The sequence below is a fragment of the Oryza brachyantha genome, chromosome 1 (assembly GCF_000231095.2).
Source record: "Oryza brachyantha chromosome 1, ObraRS2, whole genome shotgun sequence".
Taxonomy (NCBI): domain Eukaryota; kingdom Viridiplantae; phylum Streptophyta; class Magnoliopsida; order Poales; family Poaceae; genus Oryza; species Oryza brachyantha.
The window spans coordinates 8,349,100-8,358,430 of record NC_023163.2 but is presented as its reverse complement, the minus strand read 5'-3'; positions in this window follow the sequence as shown (position 1 = coordinate 8,358,430).

Below are 9,331 nucleotides of genomic sequence, written 5' to 3'. Positions count from 1 at the left end.
GGGAACGGAAGGCCGCTCAAGATCTCGCTCTAGCCCTGTCGCGGCGCAGCCCGGGCCGGCTCCGGCTTATGAATTTCTGGCCCGACACGGATTCAACACAGCCCAAGTACGCACTTGTTACGTCTCTCGGCCCACCGAAGGCCCCTCGACTCGACTAGATGGCGTTCTTTTCTGGAAAAAGTTCATTAGAGGTCTCTAAACTTTCGAGCGAGTGTTTTTTCTCTCTTAACCGAAATACTAGAAATATGTATCCGTATATTCGTATAACCCATTTAAAAAAGGTCCCTCGGCAGTATTGACTCATTTTTTACCTGGCTTTGCTGACGTGGCATCAGTGGATCCCACGTATCAGATTTTCTTCTTTTTTTTCTATTTCCTTCATTTCTCTTCTTTGGATTGATTTGGATGTGGGGAGAGAGGAGGGAGCAAGTGCGGCGAGATGTGCAGCGGAAGACGCTGCGGCGGATCCTCGCCGAGAACGCTGGCGTCGAGTAACTCTAGGGGCTGGGCCTCGCCGGCCGCACCGACCCGGACAGCTTCCAGGCATGCGTGCCGCTCGCCACCCACGTCGACCTCGAGCGCTACATTGAGCGCATCGCAGACGGCGACACCTCCCCCGTCCTCACTGTCAAGCCGGCCACCTTCATTTCCTTGAGGTTAGTAGCTTTCTGGCTTCTGCTCGATCGTCGTTGTCGTCGCTTGCTGTTCTTTTACCTCAAGAGCTGACCATGGTTGATCGACGCATGCCGGTGGCGCTCGACGGATGGCCACCAGTGCAGCTCCGGCACGACGCAGGGGGAAGCGCAACTGCGCAAGTACCTGCTGTTCAACGAGGAGCTCGTCAAGTCGACGATGTAGTCATGCAGATATACTGGATCTCCTACGCTTTCAGGAACAGGTACGCCATCGCCGACGAGCCTAGCCGCATGCGGCTCGCTCATTCGTTGTTTTCTCTTTCGCCGCACTAAACCGCAAGAAAAAAGCAAAGGCTGTCCAGATTCCGATCGCTGGTGCTCCGCCTCCCCGGCGTCGCCGTCCTCCATAGATAGCCCGCCTCCCCTTTTTTTCTCATCTTGGCGCAAGAATTTTCCTTTTCCTACGTACCACACGTACAAGAACACAGTGCTTGATCTTGATCGACCGATGGGTTGTTGAAAATGTTGATCGATCAGTGTGGTCAATTCGTGAAAGGTCGTCGTCAATCTTGTTGGGCAATTACTAATGGCGGGTGGTGATGGTGATGATCTTGTCGGTTTTTATACACGGAGTTTCCGGTGGAGAAGGGGAAGGCACTGCAGTTCATCTACAGCAGCCGACAGTTCACGACCAAGGGCGGGCTGACGGCAATGACGGCGACGACGTACCGGAGCGAGGACTTCAAGGCGACGATGAGGGACATCCAGTCACAGTGCTGCAGCCCCGACGAGGTGATCTTCGGCCCCGCCGACTTTGCCCGGCTCCGCCGCAAGCCGCGGCCACCGTCGCCCCCGCTCGGCTCCGTCGCCAGCCGCCTCTAGCCCGCGGCCACATGCCAACATGCGCCGACATAGAAGAGAAGAGAGAAAGAAGGGACAGATGAGAGCACGAGAGTGATGGGAGAGAAGGGAAAAAGAAAATAAAGGAAAGAGAAAAAAATAAAATAACATGACATGTGGGACCATCATACACCACATCAGCAAACCAATAAAAAAATAAGTCAATACTGCTGTAGGACCTTTTTTGAATGGATTTTGCGACTTTAGAGGTATACATTTCTGGTATTATTCCGGTTAAGGGATGAAAAACAAACTCGGGTCTAAGTTCAGGGACCTCTGGTGAACTTATTCCTTCTTTTCTCAGTTTTTTCTCGCATTTGAACGGACGCCCGATCCAAAGCCGAAATCTATTAATGCGACAATAAAATACTATCTAAATTTTTAGAAATACTAGTTATATGTCCGTACTTCGCAACGAAACTATATTTTTATAAAAAATAGTTACATACTCATACTTCGCAATGGAACTATATTTAATAAGGAAATAGTTCCCTCAAAGGACAAATTTTATTTCCAATGGTACCGCGAGTTACCGATACCTCCAGGTATAAAAATAAGGATGAGAGTAAAACTCGGAGATTAAACGTGTCAAGTGTGAAGTGGCACCCAGGTTTTTAGTTCTCCCTAAGCGACTAGCGCAGCTTCAGCCAAAGCGCTTCACGTTGTGCGTCCTACAAGCTAGTTCTAGGTGGGCACTGATGCATGTTTGGTTTGCATGCTCCATGTTGAGCGAATTGTATCTCGGCGTAGATTTCAAGAATGTTTTCATGGGAGTCTCTTGGTAAACTGCTACAGCTCCACAGTTTCACCTTCCCCTTATAGGTCCAAGAGCCACTTCTGGCAGCAAGCCATTGGTTGTGGTGCCGGCGTCGAGTCAAATTTCACACCGCATGTACACCCACGGCAGTGCTGCGATGATTGTGGTTTCGGCACGCCCAGCCATAAGTAAGGCCAGCAACCACTTCTCACGAAGGGTGCATGGTCGAAAACGTCCGGTTGCTGTGTCTAACTATGATGAATAACGTCAAAGTCCTATGCTAGAACGTTAGGGGCCTAAATAACTTAGCAAAACAAAAGGAGAGGCAGTACATGAAGTTGTGCGAACCCAGCAAGCAACCATCCTGTGCCTGCAAGAGACCAAGTTAGCCAACATAGATCATAGACTAGCAAGAGAGATAGGGGGAGCAAAGCTTGGCAATCACCACTTCCTTCCGGCGAACGGAACACGTGGTGGAGTAGCCTTATTCTGGGATGAGGACATTGTGCAAGGATCTGGGCCAGACATATGCTCCTTCACCGTCTCAGCAACGTTCAATCACCGGGAGTCCAACACTTCCTTCATGCTGACAATAGTCTATGGTCCTACTGATGACGGGCAAAAACCTTTATTCCTCCAGGAACTCAAAGACATAGCACAAGCAACAAATGCACCATGGATCATAATGGGTGATTTCAACCTAATTTATGAGATCAGGGATAAGAATAACATGAACATAGACCGCAGGCTCATGGGTCAATTTCGTGTGGCCATTAACCAGTGTGGACTGCGCGAAATCAGATTGCAAAATAGGCTCTATACCTAGAGCAATGAGAGAAGTACCACGACCTTGGAGAAGCTAGACCGCCTTTTCTATAACACTGAGGGAGACATCATCCTATCCTCGTACACCCTCCAGGCGCTCTCTTCCTCCTGCTCATATCACTATCCCCTCCTACTGTCCCAAGTTCAGCCAAACCGGCCTAAACGGTCCTTCCGTTTCAAAAATTTTTGGCCCCGTTTGCCTGGCTACCTAGAGGTCGTGCAAGAAGCTTGGTCCAAACCGATTGAAATGGTCCAACCAATCGAAAGACTCAATCAGAAGCTCAAGGCCACGGCAGCAGCCCTGAAATCTTGGAGCAACGGGATTTTAAGTGACAGCCGGCTACAACTTCACATAGCGAATGAGTTGATATTGCGCTTTGACATCGCTCAAGAACACAGACAACTCGCCGTGGAAGAGGGGCGCATCAGGAGAGACCTTAAGCTCCGAGTCTTGGGACTAGCCGCCGTGGAAAAAGCAAGAACACGACAACGTTCAAGAATAACATGGCTCAAGGAAGGTGACGCCAACACAAAATTTTTCCATGCCCGTGTCAACTCCAGGGCGCGAAAAAACCACATCCACTCCTTACAACAAGGAGATGTCACTCTCGTGAGCCAAGAAGACAAGGAAGTAGCTGTGCATGCCCACTTCTCAAACATGATGGGAAGAAAAGTGCAGAGGACATGCACCATAAATTGGCAGACCCTCAACCTCTCACAAGTGGACAACGCACCTGACCTCGACGCGCAGTTCACTGAACAGGAAGTATGGGCAGCAGTTCAAACGATGCCGGCGGAAAAGGCACCGGGGCCTGATGGGTTCACTGGAACCTTTTATTGCTCCTGCTGGGGGATAATCAAGGATGACATCATGGAAATGATGTCGGCCTTCCACTCCCTCTCGGTGGAAAGACAGTTCTGAGGTATCAATAGGGCGAACATAATCCTCCTACCAAAGAAAGAGAATCCCACGTTCTTAAGCGACTTCAGGCCAATCAGTCTAATTCACTCCCTCGCAAAGTTAGTCTCCAAAGTACTAGCGTTGAGATTGACCCGACATATCGATCGGCTCATCTCACACTCCCAGAGCGCATTCATCAGGAAACGGTGCATACATGATAACTTCTTGTATGTGCAAAACCTGGTGAAGAGGATGCATGCAACTAGGAAACCAACATTGTTCTTCAAGCTGAACATTGCAAAGGCTTTCGATTCGGTCTCGTGGGAGTATCTATTAAGCCTACTGTAGAATATGGGGTTTAGCGCAAAGTGGAGGGATTGGATCTCCCTCATCCTCTCAACATCCTCCTCAGCGGTAAAGCACAATGGCACCCAGGGCACAAGTATAAACCACCGTAGAGGACTACGCCAGGGGGACCCCCTATCACCATACTTATTCATCCTAGCGATGGACCCACTACAGCGGCTTCTAGAGATTGCGACCGCTGAGGGCCTTCTCAGTGACCTAGGGGACCGAGCTGCGAAGTTCAAAGTATCACTCTATGCAGACGATGCGGCAATATTCATAAAGCCTACCCACCACGATGCGAGCAACATGATCCGCATTCTGCAGCTTTTCGGTGAAGCCACAGGACTCCAAGTCAACCTCAACAAGAGCTCAGTGACAGCCATCAGCTGCACAAGCATTGACCTAGATGAGGTTCTCCACCCCTTCACAGGACTAAGGGCTAATTTCCCAATGACCTACCTAGGCTTGCCGCTCACAATACGGAAAATCAGAAAGGTGCACCTTCAATACCTTATTGACAGAATCAAGTCCAGACTGGCGGGGTGGAAACAAAAACTGCTATCCACGGGAGGGCAAATAACCCTCGTACTATCTGTCCTTAGCTCTATGCCGACCTATGCCATGACTGTCCTCAAGATCAGCTCTATGCCGACCTATGCCATGACTGTCCTCAAGATCCCAAAACAAATCACGCAGGAAATAGATAAGGCTCGCCGAAAATTCCCGTGGGCAGGGAATGAGCAACTATATGGAGGCAAGTGCAAAGTTAACTGGCAAAGGGTGTGTAGACCCACGAGGTATGGAGGACTCGGAATCCCGGACATTCAGAAGATGGGCATTGCGCTGAGGCTATGTTGGTTGTGGTATGAATGGGTTGCTCCGACAAAACCATGGACAGGAACCCAAACGCCATGCGATGAAAAGGATGAAGAAATATTCGCAGCATCAACCATAGTGACACTGGGGGATGGTAGGAAGGCGAGCTTTTGGGGATCGACATGGGCATCCGCCACCTCCCTTAAGAAATTGGTGCCAAACCTTTATAAACATAGCAAGAGGAAGAACATGACGGTTAGTGAAGCCCTAGAAGATGACAGATGGATTGATGACATAAGGCACAACCTAACACAACCACTAATTGCAAAATTCATCACAGTCTTCTCCTGCTTACAGGATCGAAACATAGTCCTAGCACCTGGCATGGAGGACACAATAAAATGGAACTGGACGAGCTCAGGGGAGTACACTGCAAAATCAGCCTACCGAATGCAGTTCATAGGCTCGATACCTTTCGCCTTGGCACATATCCGGAAGTGTTGGGCACCAACGAAGTGCAAATTCTTCACCTGGCTACTTATCCAAAACCGTATCTGGACTGCGGATCGACTTCAGCAGCGACAATGGCCAAATGAGTACTTCTGCCAGCTCTGCTATCGTAACCTAGAGACAGCTGAGCATCTCTTCAAGGATTGCCCGTACGTCCGGAGGGTCTGGTCGGTAGCTCTAGCGCGCCTGCGAGGTGGACACCATCCACCAAATGGTGACGACACTCACAACCTCAAGGAATGGTAGGCAACTCTTACCAGGAGCACATCCAAAGACACTACATACGGTCTGAGGACTTTCTTCATCCTAACAGTATGGGAGATCTGGAGAGAACGGAACAATAGTCTTCAGGAAGGAGGAAAAGGCAGAGGCGGCACTGGTGGACTGTATTGCAGATGAAGCAAGTCTATGGGCCTTAGCTGGAGCAAGGAGCCTGCCCGCGCCCTCAACAAACAGTCAGGAAGGCACCACAACTCCTATAACGTAGCTGTCTGACCTTACCGGCAACTCCGCCGAAAGTTGCTTCCCTCCCCCTTACCTCTTCTCCGATCCACCTAGATCTTGTAAATTTTTCCCCTTCTTTAATATATACACACCCTGACGGGGCTTCAAAAAAAAATTCTTTGCCGTCGCACCCTCGCAGGAAGCAGGAATGGAGGCTGGCAAAGCTCATGCCGATCCACCGTCCCCAGATTTTCTCCTCCTCGGCAACCCTGTTCAGCCTCCTTCAGCTCGTGGCTGGCATCTTTCTCTTACGCCCACGGATCTTCGCTTGTTCCCAGCAGCCACCACGCGGTGGGCAGGTGCGAACTTAGCTCATTGCATCTAAGGTGCTCGATCATTTGCTTGCATGAAGCTAGACTGCTCTATTCTTCTTTCTGCTCGCTTATAGTTTCTTGTTACAAATGTACATTCGATCGGTATCCTTTGCTGTTTGCTATATGAGTAATTTTACCATCTTGACCAGGTATAGGTACCAAAAGTTTTAATATAAAATTTGGTATCTTCTATTACCTAAGATACCAAGAAATACTAAAACTTATATAGAAAAAAGTTGTACCTTCTGTGGTATCTTCTCAAGGACTATATAATTGCTCTTGCTATATATATGTGTGTGGGTTTAGGGCACCCATCGTGTCGCTTTTTGGAGGAATAAGCGAAAACGCGTTTTTACAAACGAAAAATGATTTGTAGGTAAAACTTTTATATACGTGTCCATAACGACTTAAAAGCAAAAGGTGTAAAACAAACTATGATAAAAAAACCACAAAATCTAGTTCAAAATTACATTCCAAAATTCAAAATTTGGCTTATAAGCAGTTGCAACTGCGAAACAATGGAGCCCTAGAGCCCTAGAATTCTCTCTTTCAAGCTCTAGAATTATTTTCTTAAAACTAATATTGGATATTCGATTCTTGTCATCTCCAAAAATAAAAAGAATTCGATTCTTTCACTTCAGAACCAAAAGAAACATGATGAAGAAATGGTATGCCTCGTTGACTATTAAGTAATGCGGCGTAGAGGGGTATCACAGATTCACTTTTCTCCTTTTGTTTTTGCTTATGCTTGTAAGCCAAAAAAAATTTTAATCTTTAATTTAGAGTTGATTTTGAAGTTTTTCATTATAGTTTATTTTACTTTTTACTTTTTAGTCGCTAAAAACACGTATATAAATGTTTTATTTATAAATTATATTTTGTTTGTAAACATGTCATTTGACTTTTTTTCAGAAAAAAAACCAAGTGATGGCAGCCTTTGCTAATTTCTCGAGTCAACCAGCCAACACATGGCCTGCAAGTAAGTAAGTAAATGTTACCAGCTTTAGTCGAACCATAGGAGACAAAGCAATTTTTTAGCACATGGGTCTATTCGTTGCTTGCATATTATTTAAATAGTCATAAAAAATATAAAAAATTGATAAGATAAATTAATATAAGTTATATAACTCCACAAACATACAAGTTTAAATTCAACTTCTACAAGTTATATCACCTAGGAGAAATCAGTCGATTATAGATTAAATAGTAAGGTTGATTGCTGAGTTTCTGCATATGAGTTTAGGAAGTTCTTGTCAGTTTTATGAACTTTGAGATGAACTTCTTCGTTTTGCTTAGCTGAAAGTTAATTCTTCAGTCAGAGAGTTGTAACCAACTTAATTATCAGTACTTGTGGACAAACAAGCTCGGTCTCCTCGGTGAGCAGTAGATGGTCGTAGTAGTATCACGTCATATTGGCACTAGATTGCCAGCGTGCTCTCACAAGTCAACATGCATACACCACCATATCCAATTGCCACTAGGAAAACTTACCACTGACTCTCTACTTGTTTAAGCACATATTGCTATACCATAAAGTCGAGTTAATTATACGTACTAAACTTAGCAGTTAGCACCAGTACTAGGGTACAAGATCCGGACGCTGCGGTGCAGGAATCAGACAAGCCTCCAGCGACCGTGTCACCTATATATATATCACTCTCTTTGCCTCTCACACGAAACACAGCGTTTGAGTCTTCATGTGTTCGCCATTATTGAGTCTCACAATGCCCACCATGCACTCCTATTTGCTATGGCTCTTTGTGCTGATCTTTGTGTCGGATGCTGCAGGTGTCCTGGATGACTTGCAGCTGCTGGAGCAGTTCAGGATCGCCGTGCCAAGCAAGACGACGCTCGCCGGCTGGAGCGGCAGCGATGGCGCATGCAGGTTCCCCGGCGCGGGCTGCGGCAGGGACGGCCAGCTCACGTCCATATCCTTTGCCGGTGTCAGCCTCCATGTCAACTTCAGTGCTGTGGCGAGCACCCTGCTGCAGCTCAGAACCGTCGAGGAGGTCACGATCCATGACGGCAACGTCTCCGGCGTCCTCTCGTCGGCCAAGGGCATCGCCTGCGGGCTGAAGCTGCGCCTGCTGGACCTGTCCGGCAATGGAGGGCTCGCTGGCTCTGTGGCTGACGTGGATGAACTGGCCAGTCTGTGCAGTGGTCTGAGGGTGCTGAATCTTTCGGCTGCCAGAGTCGGTGTTCTGAACGTCGATGGGCAAGAGGGCGCAGGCGCAGGCATGGGGCTTTCCAGGCTCGAGGTTCTTGACCTTTCAGACAGCCGTGTCGCTGGTGAAGATGACCTCAAGTGGATGATCCATGCCGGTGCTGGTAGAATCCGGCAGCTAAGTCTTGCCGGGAACCGCATCTCCGGTGAAGTCCCAGTGTTCACCGACTGCTCCGGACTTGAGCACCTCGACCTATCCGGCAATGCCATGTCTGGCGCCGTGGCGGCAGGGGTCCTGTCCGGATGCAGCAGATTGAGTACGCTAAACCTTAGCTCCAACAGCCTTGAAGGTGAGTTCCTGCCGGACGTTACGCACCTCTTGTCGCTAACGGCACTCGACCTATCAAGAAACAACTTCTCCGGTGAAATTCCAAGCAATGTGCTCTCCAAACTTGCCAGGCTCAAGACAGTCACATTTTCCTTTAACTACTTCAACAGCAGCATCCCAGATGCACTCGCTGCACTCCCGGAGCTCGAGGTAATTGATCTTAGCTCCAACATGTTGACTGGGGTCATCCCTGCTGCCCTTTGCTCCTTGAATGCCAGTAGCAAGCTCCTCCAGGTACTCTACCTGCAGAACAACTATCTCACTGGCAG